Source organism: Tamandua tetradactyla, chromosome 8 (genome assembly GCF_023851605.1).
Source record: "Tamandua tetradactyla isolate mTamTet1 chromosome 8, mTamTet1.pri, whole genome shotgun sequence".
NCBI classification, from domain to species: Eukaryota; Metazoa; Chordata; class Mammalia; order Pilosa; family Myrmecophagidae; genus Tamandua; species Tamandua tetradactyla.
The window spans coordinates 76,784,722-76,796,897 of record NC_135334.1 but is presented as its reverse complement, the minus strand read 5'-3'; the positions used below and the strand labels follow the sequence as shown (position 1 = coordinate 76,796,897).

The 12,176-nt window shown below is 34.3% G+C and overlaps 1 pseudogene; it reads right to left on the bottom strand.

Annotated features, from left to right (window-relative positions):
* Window positions 1-8,084: 8,084 nt before the first annotated feature.
* LOC143645162 (olfactory receptor 52E4-like) lies at window positions 8,085-11,870 on the bottom strand (annotated as a pseudogene).
* Between the last annotated feature and the right edge of the window lie 306 nt (window positions 11,871-12,176).

Below are 12,176 nucleotides of genomic sequence, written 5' to 3'. Positions count from 1 at the left end.
CAATACTTCCAGTTATCAACACTGTCAGAGGTTGTTGTATACATTTTATTTACCCTATCTGAATATCTGTAAAATTGATATATAATGCATACATCACAGTTAATAATTGCAAGATGATTGTTCTAGTTTGCTAGCTGTCAGAATGCAATATGGCAGAAATGAATGGCTTTTAAAAAGAAGAATTTAATAAATTGCAAGTTTACAGTTTTTAGGCCATGGAAATGTCCCTATTAAAGTAAGTCTATAGAAATATCCGATCTAAGGCATCCAGGGAAAGATATCATGGTTTAAGTGGGCCAATGAGGTTCAAACTTTCTCTCTCGGCTAGAAGGGCACATGGTGAACATGCCAACAGACTGCTGGCTTTCTCTCCAGGTTTCCTGCTTCATGAAGCTCCCCAGGAAGTGTTTTCCTTCTTCATCTCCAAAAGTCACTGGCTAGTAGATTCTCTGCTTTGTGGTTCTGTGATGTTCTGAAGCTTTCTCCAAAATGCGTCTTCTTTTATTGGATTCCAGTAAAGTAATCAAGGCTCACAAAGAATGGGAGGAGACACATCTCCATCTAATCAAGTTTAATACCCACAATTTATTGAGTCACATCTCTGTGGAGATAACCTAATCAGGCTTCCAAACTATAGTACTGACTAAGGATTAGAAGAAACTGTTGCTCCCACAAGATTGATTAGGATTGAAACATGGCATTTTAGGGTATACACATCTTTTCAAACCAGCACAGTGGTTAACACTATTTCTAGCAATTTTAAGCATTTAAGATTAGATTATTTCAGTTTCATTTTATTCCCTGTGCTTATGGTTGTTAGTGTCTTTAGAAAACAGTTATTTTGTCTTCTAAAATAAACCAAATAAAAACATCTTTCTGAGAGTGGCTGTTTTAGTCAGAGATTTGGAAGTACCTATTCTTGATATTAATTGGAGTAATTCTATGATTGAGCTGTACCATCACCATAACCAGAAGGAAAATACTGATGAGAAGTAGAAGTGAAAAATTCATGGTAAACGATGTGGTTTTTATTTTACAACTGATAAGGAGGATATAATTTGGGTGCTACCTAAAGAAAGAATATGGGCTCTAAACTGAATTATTTACACTGTTGGTGCAAATATTGATTATCTTTCCAATTTGTGGAAAATTCCAAAGAATCAGAAATTATTATTTTTGAATATGAGTGAGTATATGTGGTAAATGTTGACATTAATTCATGAATTTACATATTAATTCAGTAACTATTTAGTAAGAAGATATTATATGCCATGAACTTATTTGAACATAAAAAGATAAATAACAATGAGCAAAACAAACTTACTTCCCATGTTGGTATTTAAACCAAGTAAGGAAAGATGGTAAGTAAACAAAAGTAATGCAATTATTGATTATTGATAATGTAATGCATATTTTTGATGATATAGTATTTTATAATTGTATTGACTGGTAAAACTGCATTTTAATAAATATTTTAGCTGCATTCCATGCATTTTGATTACTGTTTTTCTCTCTACTTCTTCTAATGGGTGCTAGAAGAAGAATGTCCTGGTGCATTCCACGTTGCATTAAATATCACATCCCTCAAATAAAAATAACTTTGACGAGGAAAAAGTTGAATTTTTAGACAGCTATATTAGGGAGATTCCTAAATATATTAACCTCACACTCTTGCATGTATACAAGCATACACACAAACACACTCAGGAAAAAATATTTAATTGAACATGACTCAAAATTCCACGATTAGAATTTTGTGAATTCAAGCTACTTTTATAGACAAGATTTTAATTCTTCAACACAAGTATCATTTTCAGGTATTTTCATTTCATTTTTCTCCAGGAAAATGAAGGTGCATGAAGCCAGAAAGAGAGGCACATGTTGAAGTCACATGGCAAATGTTGCCTAAAAGTTCTTTTGACAAATAAGGATAAAGTGCTGGAATAAGGACTGGAGACATTTTCGAAAACTTCCTGCAATGTTTCAGTGATGTCTTATGAGAAATAAGACACATTTAGATTTATAACAGAAAAAAATACTAATAACTCTATTTTACATTTGAATTTGTTTCCTTACTTCAGAGAAAACCTAAAATAGTTGCAATAAACTAATTTTGACCACCTGGAATATGATCCTATCTTCAAATATAAAGACTTAGAGATTTGCTTGATATCCACAATTAAAAACTAAACGTAATTCCAGTTGGATATCTCCCACTACTGTAACAGAGTCATACATTCAGAAGAATAAACACTCAACACCAAAAGGAGAGGAAACATGAGGATTTAAGACCTGAAAACATTCTCCAAAGCTTAGTCATCCAGGATCTTCAAGGTCCTTTTCTGAAGATGATTTAAGATAAAAAATATGAAGTAGAATTAAAGTTACCTTATTTAAGTTACATTCATAGCTACTAGAACTAAAGACAGAAGACCCTACTTTGAAGCAGAGATCACATGTTCATAAATCTGCTTAGTTCTCAGAATGTAGATAATGGAGTGAGGGCAGAGAAGATGACCACATTGTGGTTCACAATAAGAATGTGGACATAATGAGGGATTCTTTGGCCAAATAGGTAATGGAGAAGATAGAGAGGGTATAGTAAACACACATGACTCTAATATGTGACCTCTATGTGCTCAGAGATTTATCACAGGCCTCTTGAGTTAGGAGGCAGAAAATAGCACTAAGGATATAGGCATAGGAGATTCCAAACAATGCTACAACCGAAATAGGAAAGGGTGCCACGAAAAGTCAATTGTTGGCACCAAAGTAAATATTGGCACAGGCCAACTTGGTGTTGCACAGTGTGCTCACAGTAGGAGTGAACAATAATTCAAGCCTTACAGAAGAGCACTCAGTGATTAGGTAGAGAATGTGCAAAATGAGCAGGACTAGGCCCACTATAATACCTAATTCCTGCCAGCACCTGGTGTGTCAGAATGTTTCTATAGTGGAGTGGTCTGCAGATGGCTGCAATGGAGTAAAAGGCCATAGCTAGCAGAACAATTGATTCCATTCTTGTGAAGGTGTATAGCTGAAACTTCTGGGTCTCACAGGCCCCAAAACAAATTTCATGTGCATCAAACCAAAAGGTCCCCAACATCTGGGGCACTGAGAATGTGAAAAAGGCCAGATTTGTGGCTGATAAGATGGTCAGGATGTAGAACAGGGGAATCTCAAAGAGTTCATTCAGCTCAGACAATCAGCATCATTGTAGCACTGCCCACCAGAGACATGAGTAAACAAAACAACAAAGCCTAGAGATCCAACCTGAGAAAACTCAAGTCCCACAGCACTTGTAAGGAAAAAGGTGTCTGGGTAGAAAGTGGTTATTTTGGCATGGAACACCTTGCCGTTGATAAGAAGTGAAATAATTGACTACTTCTGGAAGGAGAAAACCCAATATGAGAAGAGTTATCAATGCTTATCCCAAAATTTTTCCCGTAGGCCAAATATTTGTATTTCTCTTGTAGAAAAGCTAAATGTAAAACTTCAGTTCAAAGTCAGCCAGATGTAAACATACACTTTAGGTGGAAGGGACATCAAATTTATGATGGGTCTCCCCCTGAAAATGTGGAAAATAATATAAATAATATCTTATAATCTTACATTCATTTGCTGTTATCAATACAAAACCTGGAATGAAATGAAAAAAAAAACATAAAGGGGATTTATGTTTTTATTGAAATTGTCTTTGAAAACAAAATACACCTTATTTAAAAACATTAGCACATAAAAAGACAGATGCACCTGGACACAGAACATGATGATATGTGCCAAAATATAAGTGTACTTAGGATACGGAATGATAGAAACTATAGAAAAATTTCTTAAGCTGATACATAGTTGGAATATCAGAATCAAAACTAAGAGTTGTCTTTTATTAATTCATTCTATTGACATTTATTCATAACCCACAAAAAAGACTCACTGCACTGAACCTCACATATGAAAATAATTGCACAAGCATGGAAAACACTAAAACTGGAAATCATTTCTTGGAGAGAAATATCCATCTCTTTGCTTGTACTATCAAGATAGAAGTTAAAGAATATCCAACTTTCTTCTGGTTGCCAGATTCCCAGGAATAATTCAGAATATCAGTTAATTCTATCTTTCCTTCCTTTCACGGAGGGGGAAGGAAGGACAGTGAGGAGGCTTATTGAAAGGAGAATATTTGAGAGAAGTAAAGAACTGTTTCCAAAGACAATGATGGTAGTGATAATTAAGCTGAATAAATTATGTTCCAGACTTATTGCATTACATCTATGATAGTTCTATCTTTCTTTTACATATGAAAGAATAAGAAAAGAGAAGATGGGATTAAAGAAGAAAGGAGCATAGGGAAATAGGGACAGAGAAGGAGAGACTAATAAAAAGAAGAGGAAGAAAGAAATGAAAGAGTGATGGAAGGAAAAGTCAGGCAGGCACATAAGCAGGATGGAGGAAAGGGAAAAGGGGATGGAAAGACAGTATGAAGAAAGGAAGGAAGGAAATGTCTTAGCTCTAAATGAGTCCAGAGAAAGTAAACCTCCAAAACGAAACTCTCGTTACTGATTCACATATAGATTTGGCAGTGGAAATTAAACTGAATGAGTGAGTCAGTTAATCTCTAGGAGTGTATTTTTGCCTCAGTCTCTAAGTAACAAATACAGCAGAAGATATTGCCACCTTTGGAGTTAATGATGTTGGACTTACCTCTCAGTTCCATTATTTCTGGCTGTGTGTCTTTTAGCAATTTAGTAAACTTTGGTAAATGGAATGTGTCAGGAGAGAGAGTTAAAAAAGGAAGAGGATAGAACAGAGGGATGTAAAGTAAGAAGAGAGCAGCAGAGAGAGTATCGGGGATGAACTGGAAGAGAAGAAAGTGTAAAATAACCTATGAGATAGTTTGGCGAATACAGAAAAGAGTATGGTATACTTAAATGTTTACTGACGTAATTAAAGTATATTTAAATATGCTTCAAATTTACTGATGTCAGTGTTCAAAAATCATATATAGAGTCTCCATTGTGCCCTCATTGACCATATGAAATGGATAATAAAGCTTCCATTTTCACTCCCTGAACTCATTTACATACTTAGAGACAGGAGTCAATATAAATAACTCCATCTGGCACATTCATGCCTACTTAATATAAGGGATTTTCCTGGCCAAAAGCTCCATCCATCTCATATGTATTAAGTGTTTTTCATTCTTCATTTCTTATTATTTAATACTATTATCTTCACATAGTCATAAATCTGCTTGGTTCTGACTCCACGTATGAGATGGTTGAGCACTCGTGGCACTGTGACATAAATTTTGGGCAGAAGTACGTGATCGTAGCAAGGGAACTTGTTGCCAAAGTCATGGGTGAGGAAAGAAATAGGGCTGGTGTTTCAAAGGTAAGAATTTCACAAACATGTAAACCACGTGTTCTTTGATATATTTAAATTACTATTCCAAGGATTTTGTGTATTAGTTCCAATATCTAAGCTTTCTCAGGTGTATTTTCTATTGACTTTTATTATTTTTTTCGATTCATGAACCATATTTTCTTGTCTTCCTGTTTCATATTTTGTTGTTGAAAACTGGATATTATAAACTATAATATGGCAATCCTAAAATTAAGTAACCACCTCATCTGCAGTTTTGTTGTGGTTTCTGCTTGTTTATTAACTTCTAAACAAAAGTTATTTTGTTCGTTAAATAGTTTTACCCTTTAAATTAAATAGTCTCTCTTATCTCCACTGAAGTCTCTGTTCCATTAGCTTAATGGTCATATACTTATTCAACTGAGATTTCTTTAAATGCCTGGGGTCAATTAATTTTCCATTCCTTGCTGATGGATTCTGTGTGTGTGTGTGTGTGTGTGTGTGTGTGTGTGTACGCCTATGTGTATTTCATCCCTACCTTTAACATTCAACAAGACAGTTTAGATATCTACTGTAGCTTTCACTTTCTGCTTCTACAGAATCTCAAACTTAGCCATAGGTGCAAGCATAAGGCCTGCTCCATCTTTTTCCTGAGCATGTACATAGCCACAAGCATGCATAAAATCCTACTCACTCATGATCTGCATGCTTTCTCGGAATATGTTGGAGCACTTCCAGGCCCCTACGGACACCTTCTCCAATTTTTAGTTCTGAACTTTATGTGTAAATAACATTGTTTGCCCTAAGTGTTATCAACCTCCCATATAGTTTCTAAATTGACCATTTATCTGTAATTGTTTTCTATCATTCCTTCTCCAAGGAAACATAGCTTTTGAACTGCAGGAGTTCTCTGATAGTTTAATACAGACAGTCTTGCCTATAGATGATTCCTGGGAGCCATCAGAGAGAATAACTGATGGCACTTCCTGGGAATATTGCTGTACAATTGCTCCAGTCTTATTCTTCTACCTCCATGTTTGTCAAATGATTGTTTGCCAAATACAATGAAGACCATTAATTATCAAGGGTTCACTGGAGCTGGAGATTCAGAGATTTCACTAGGGCAAGCTTAAATGTCATAAAGTTCATTCATTCTTTATACTGAGATTATTCAGGCATTTTTTTCTTGAATAAATCCACCCTGGGAAGCTGCAAGGCTTTAATTAATTTTCAGAGTTTTGAAATATTGATTCTGATACTTTTACCAGGGTTTTTTTCATCAATTTTTATGGATAGAAATTTCAGAGTTCCTCATATCACCATTTCTCAGATTTGTAACAATTAATTATGTATGTTGTATTTTAAGCCCTATTTAGAAAATATATCTGCATCATCTCTACATTAATATCCTTTGCACTGTTTCATTTTTGCATTAGTCTTTGGGCTTGGAAATTTTAATGTGATAAAATTCATACTCTACTATCAGTTTGAAAAACTCAGTGAAATTTACATTAGCTTTTCAAATGTGTTCAACCAGTGGTCCCACACAAATGTCAAATTGTTTGGCATATAACCCAAAGCATCATTATCTTCTCTTTGTTTCAGTCTTGTATAGTGTCTTCATCTTATTTTATATAATCAATCCACTTGAAAAATTAGACTGAGTACTTCTTTTTTCATATACTCATCATTTTCTGATGTGCCAAATCCAGTGGCTTGGGACATAATCATCTCCTAAAGTTATTAAATATTTGAATCTTAATCTTTTTTGTTTGTTTTTGAATTGCAATTTACAGTTGTAATATTTTGCCTTCTAAACAACTTCCAAAATGAATTTTTTTCCTTGTATTTAGTCTATTTGCCTTCTAAACAACTTCCAAAATTTCTACTACAGGCTTATAGATAAATGGTATCATTCAGTTGCTCACAAACTAAGTTCATACTTGAATGTATAGGCTTTGGAGTCTAAAAATAAATGGCTTTGCAATTTGCTCCAGCAAATTATCCAGCCGTTTTGAGTCTTCTTTCCCCATGAGTATAATAGGAGTAATAACATTTCCACTGAAGATTTTCTTGAAGCTTGAATTAAGTCATTTAACATATTTATTTGACATGTTTTCAGTACACCTTTGTAAATGCTAGATAAATGACAGCTATTAGTGTGTGCTTCAAATGAGGAACATTTACTATGGAATTCAAACTCTTAATTAAACTCCTAATCAGCTGTGACTCCTATCAATTTTATTTCAATTTTCTGAACTATACCCCATAACTATGTTGTTGAAACTGCCATACCTGCTCCTGAAATATTAATTATATGTACTGTAACCCAAAAAAAAGGTTGCCTTATTTAAATATCTAATTCGTATACTGATTAGCGATAAAATATCATCCTTTCCTTGTCATATGCTTCATCTGTATTTCCACCAGTTCTCATTTACTCAAATGTTAAATGTTTCATTGTAATATTTTGAGTGCTGTCTAGTTGCCTATGGATTTGTCCTTCAGGGATCCCTTTGCTCCATGTATTTGCAGACGACTATTTATTTATAATCCTTGAATTCCCATACTTAATATTGTCCACTACTCATCTCCATTATAGGAAAAACCCATTAAAAATGGCTAAAATAATGGCTGAATGGGCATTACCCAGTCTCACTGAAGCATACATTAGAGGTGTCTATGATGAAGATTAGTCATAATTTATCAACAACTGAGTATATTTAGGTTAGTCTTTCTTCAAAGATATTCTTGAACCCAGTTCCTAATCTATTTTGCCCTCATGCCATAAATAACCAGATTTAAACAAGAAGGAACAACTACAAACAGATTATCCAAGAGGATGTAAATGTAGCAGGGGATATTTCTACCAAACTAATGAGTCATAAAGGAGAAAAATACTGATGTGTAAAACTCTGTTGACACAGACATGTGAATCACATGTGCTAGGTGCTTTGAGCCTTGCATCCCTAGAAGGGAGTTGGAAAATAGCTTAAAGGATCTTAACAAAAAAAAAGAGCAATGAGGATCAAATCAAAGATGAGGGCAGCAATGATGAATAAGCCATAGATGATATTGACCCTTATACTAGCATAGGCAAGGCAGGTAATTCTCATGTGTTCACAGTAGATATGAGGGATAATCAATGGCCACAGGGGGCAACCACTTGAGAAGAGGGCAGAAGGGCATGACAAGGAGTACTGGCCTCCTCGCTATAACAGAGACCATGATGGCTACCACTTTGCTAGTGAGGACTGTAGTATATCTCAGAGGGTAGCATATGGCAACAACACAGTCAATTGCCATGGCCAGGAGCACAACAGATTCCATGCTAGTGTAGGTGCGGATGAAGAACATTTGGACGAGGCACCCTTCAAAGGGGATCTCCCATAGTTTGAGCTAGAATAGGCCCAGCATCTTGGGGATGGTGAAAGTAAAGAGACCTAGATCAACAAAAGATAGAAGAGCCAAAAAACAGAACATGGATTGATGCAGACTCTGCTCAGTCTTGACCACAAAAAGAATAGTGACATTTCCCACTAGTACTATAAGATAAACAGTAAAGAAAAGGAAGGCAATCCAGATGTGTAGAGCTTCCAGACCCAAGACCCCAGCAGCAGAATTCAGCAGGGCACGCAGCTGTGTCATTGGCAGAGAACACCTTGCTGAGAACTCTTGGAGGATACTGGTACTGTGATGTGGAGATTCATAATGTATTTTTATCATTTTACCATGAAAGACCTTATTTCTCCAATTCACATCAACTGAAAACTCTTCCATTAATCAAAAGTTTTGCAAGCATCATTATGTTTCCTTTCTTGCTGAACTGTGCAGGGTCTTAAAATTAAATTTCCCAAAATATTGTGAAATGGGAGTGATGAATTGATATGAGATGAAACTTTGAAATGATAGTCAAGACAGTATCTGCCTATGAGTTTCACTTGTCTTTGTGAGGACATTACTGCTCCTTTTATTCTTCTTTGTAAAATTTCATTGATCTCTGTCTGCAGTGTAACTTTGATTTAATGCTTGGACTAATAAATTTTCATTAGTATTTTTCTGCCATACCACTCAGAAAGCAACATAATTCACTAATTAAATAAGGCACAATATATGGGATTACCTTAACAGAGACAGGAAAGACATTTAATTAAATTCAGCACACATTTATGATAGTTTTAAAAATCAGCAAATTTAGGAAAAAGAGAGGATTGTTCCATTTGATAAAAGACATCTCTAAAAAACCTATAGCTAACATCATTCTGAAAGATAAAATCCTAAAACTTCCCCTTACTATTAAGAATAGTACAAAGCAATGAAGTCAGGAAAAGTAAATGAACTTATGTAGAAAATTCACCATGATTTCAATCTCTCAACTTAAAAAAAAATTCAATTATATTTCCTTCATAAACATAGATAAAAATGCTTAAACTCTAATGTTTTCAGCTTAATATATACAAAAGTGTTTTGAATAGGCATACTGAAGAACAATTCCTTTTCAAAATTGCATTTGCCATAACATTAATTGATTTAAGACTATTATATATAACTATATTAGTCTAAAAATGTATTTGAAAGGCACCAACTAGGAGGAAATAGCCATAGTACTTATTTCTCACAAAGGAGCAACGAAGAACACTTACTATTAAAAAGTAGGAGAAAAAAGTCAATGATGAAAGAAAGAAATAGACCTAAATGGACACTTCATAAATGAAAATATAGAAATGTAAATATTCACATAAAAATTATCAGTCATTAGCCATCAGGAAATGTAAATGTAAAGTCAGTGAAATACATCTTCCCATTCACTAGAATGTCTAAATTTTGTAAAATGACAAAACCAAAATCTGGCGAGAATGTAGGAAAACTCTGGGAAATTTACTAGTTTATTATATATTTCATCACGCCCTACAAAAACCATTGTGCACCAAAATTCAACCCCTTAGTATTTAGCAGCAAAAACATATGCCCCTACAAAAATTTGTACAAGATTGCTCATAGAAGCATTACGTAGAATGGCTTCAAGGTGGAAACAACCTAAATCTCCATGAACAGAAGAAAAGAAAAACAAAATTTTGGAATATTTACACTATCAATTTATATTCAACAATAACGATGAATCGGCTATTATCACATGCTACAATACAGATAAATATCAACACCATTTTGCTGATCTAATGATTGATTTTAGTTACAGAAGAGGACATACTATATACTTTTTTTTATTTGAAGCAATAGAATATGTAAAAATCTATGCTGAAAAGTATCAATTCAGTGATGTCTGGGAGTGTATTGGGAGCAGGGATTGACTGCAAAGGGCATAGAAGGATTTGTTGTAGTGATAGAAAAGCTCTGCATCTTGATAGGTGTGTGGGATATTTAGATTATCTATTTGTTAAAAATACATTTATATGGTAAGCCTAGAGAGAATGGCACTTACATGGAGAGACTCAAGAGAATGGTAGAATTTTTATTATAATCATTGAATTATGGATGTATCATTAGCTTGCAGGTATGTGTGAATGTGTGTGAATATTTGATAACTCCTATTACAAAGAGATTGCTTACAAAACTAGTCAAAATAAATGCCATATCTAACATATTTTAGTGAAACACAATTTCCTCTGATTTAAAAAATATTCAATCTGGTGGAGACAGAATATTTAATCTGAACAGAATTCTAATTTATCTCACTCACTTATTACAAAAAGCCAAAAATTCTAAAATCACCTATTTCATGATCACATTCAGAGAGAATAATATGAACAGTCTTTATAAAGGTAAAATATTCTGCAATGACTTTTGCTTTAAATGAGATTTAAATTTTATTCAGGATATATTTCTTGTTATAGATATTCATTCAGTGAAACGACAACTATGGTACATTCTTTATGATCACTTTATGATCATATGTTCATAGATAACTGGCATTCTCTAAATAATGTTGAATTGAATAGTAGCCACAGACAGATGGAATGCTGATGTATTAGTCTATAATGTGTCTCATCATCTCATTAAATTTTTAAATAACTTATCATTTATTTTATAAATATTAGAGTATTATGTGCCTCTAAGAATTTTCAAATATTATTCAATATGTTCAACCAAGTTCCATACTACTGCAATGTTAGAATCCAAAACTAATTTCAGTATTCTAAAGACCCTAACTGGAACAGATTCCATGATCCATTTTCTCTCTACTTGAGATCTGAACATTTCTGCTTCATTTGACTGATATTTATCCAAAGAAAAGAGTCTATGAGAGAAAATAATTATTTGCCAAGCTATTTTGGATTGCTACAGCTACCAGAATACATCATACAAGAGATGGATTGGTTTCTACAAAGGGGATTTATGATGTTACAACTTTAAATTTCTAAGGCCATAAAAGTGTTAAACTTAAGGCATCAACAAGTGTATACTTTCACTCTAGAATGGTCAATCACTTCTAGGGTTTCTCTGTCAAATGGGAAGACACATGGGGATGACTGCTGACCCTTTGCTCCCATTGTTTTCAGCCCCTTGTTTCAGTGGCCTCCTCTCTGAGATTCTGTGTGCCTCCACTTAGCTTCTCAGGGGCAAATTCTGGACTTCACCTCTTAGCTTAGCAAGTCCAAGTGTCTGTGTCTTTGATTCAATTCTCTGCTCTCTGTTGTTTCTCCAAGCATCTCCATACATCTGCATCTGAGCTCTCTCCAAAATGTTTCCTCTTACAGGACTGCAGTAAGCTCATTGAGACCCACCTTTAATGGGCAGATATGTATCTCCATGGAAAAAATCTAATCAAAAGGTCACACCCACAATTGGGAGTATCA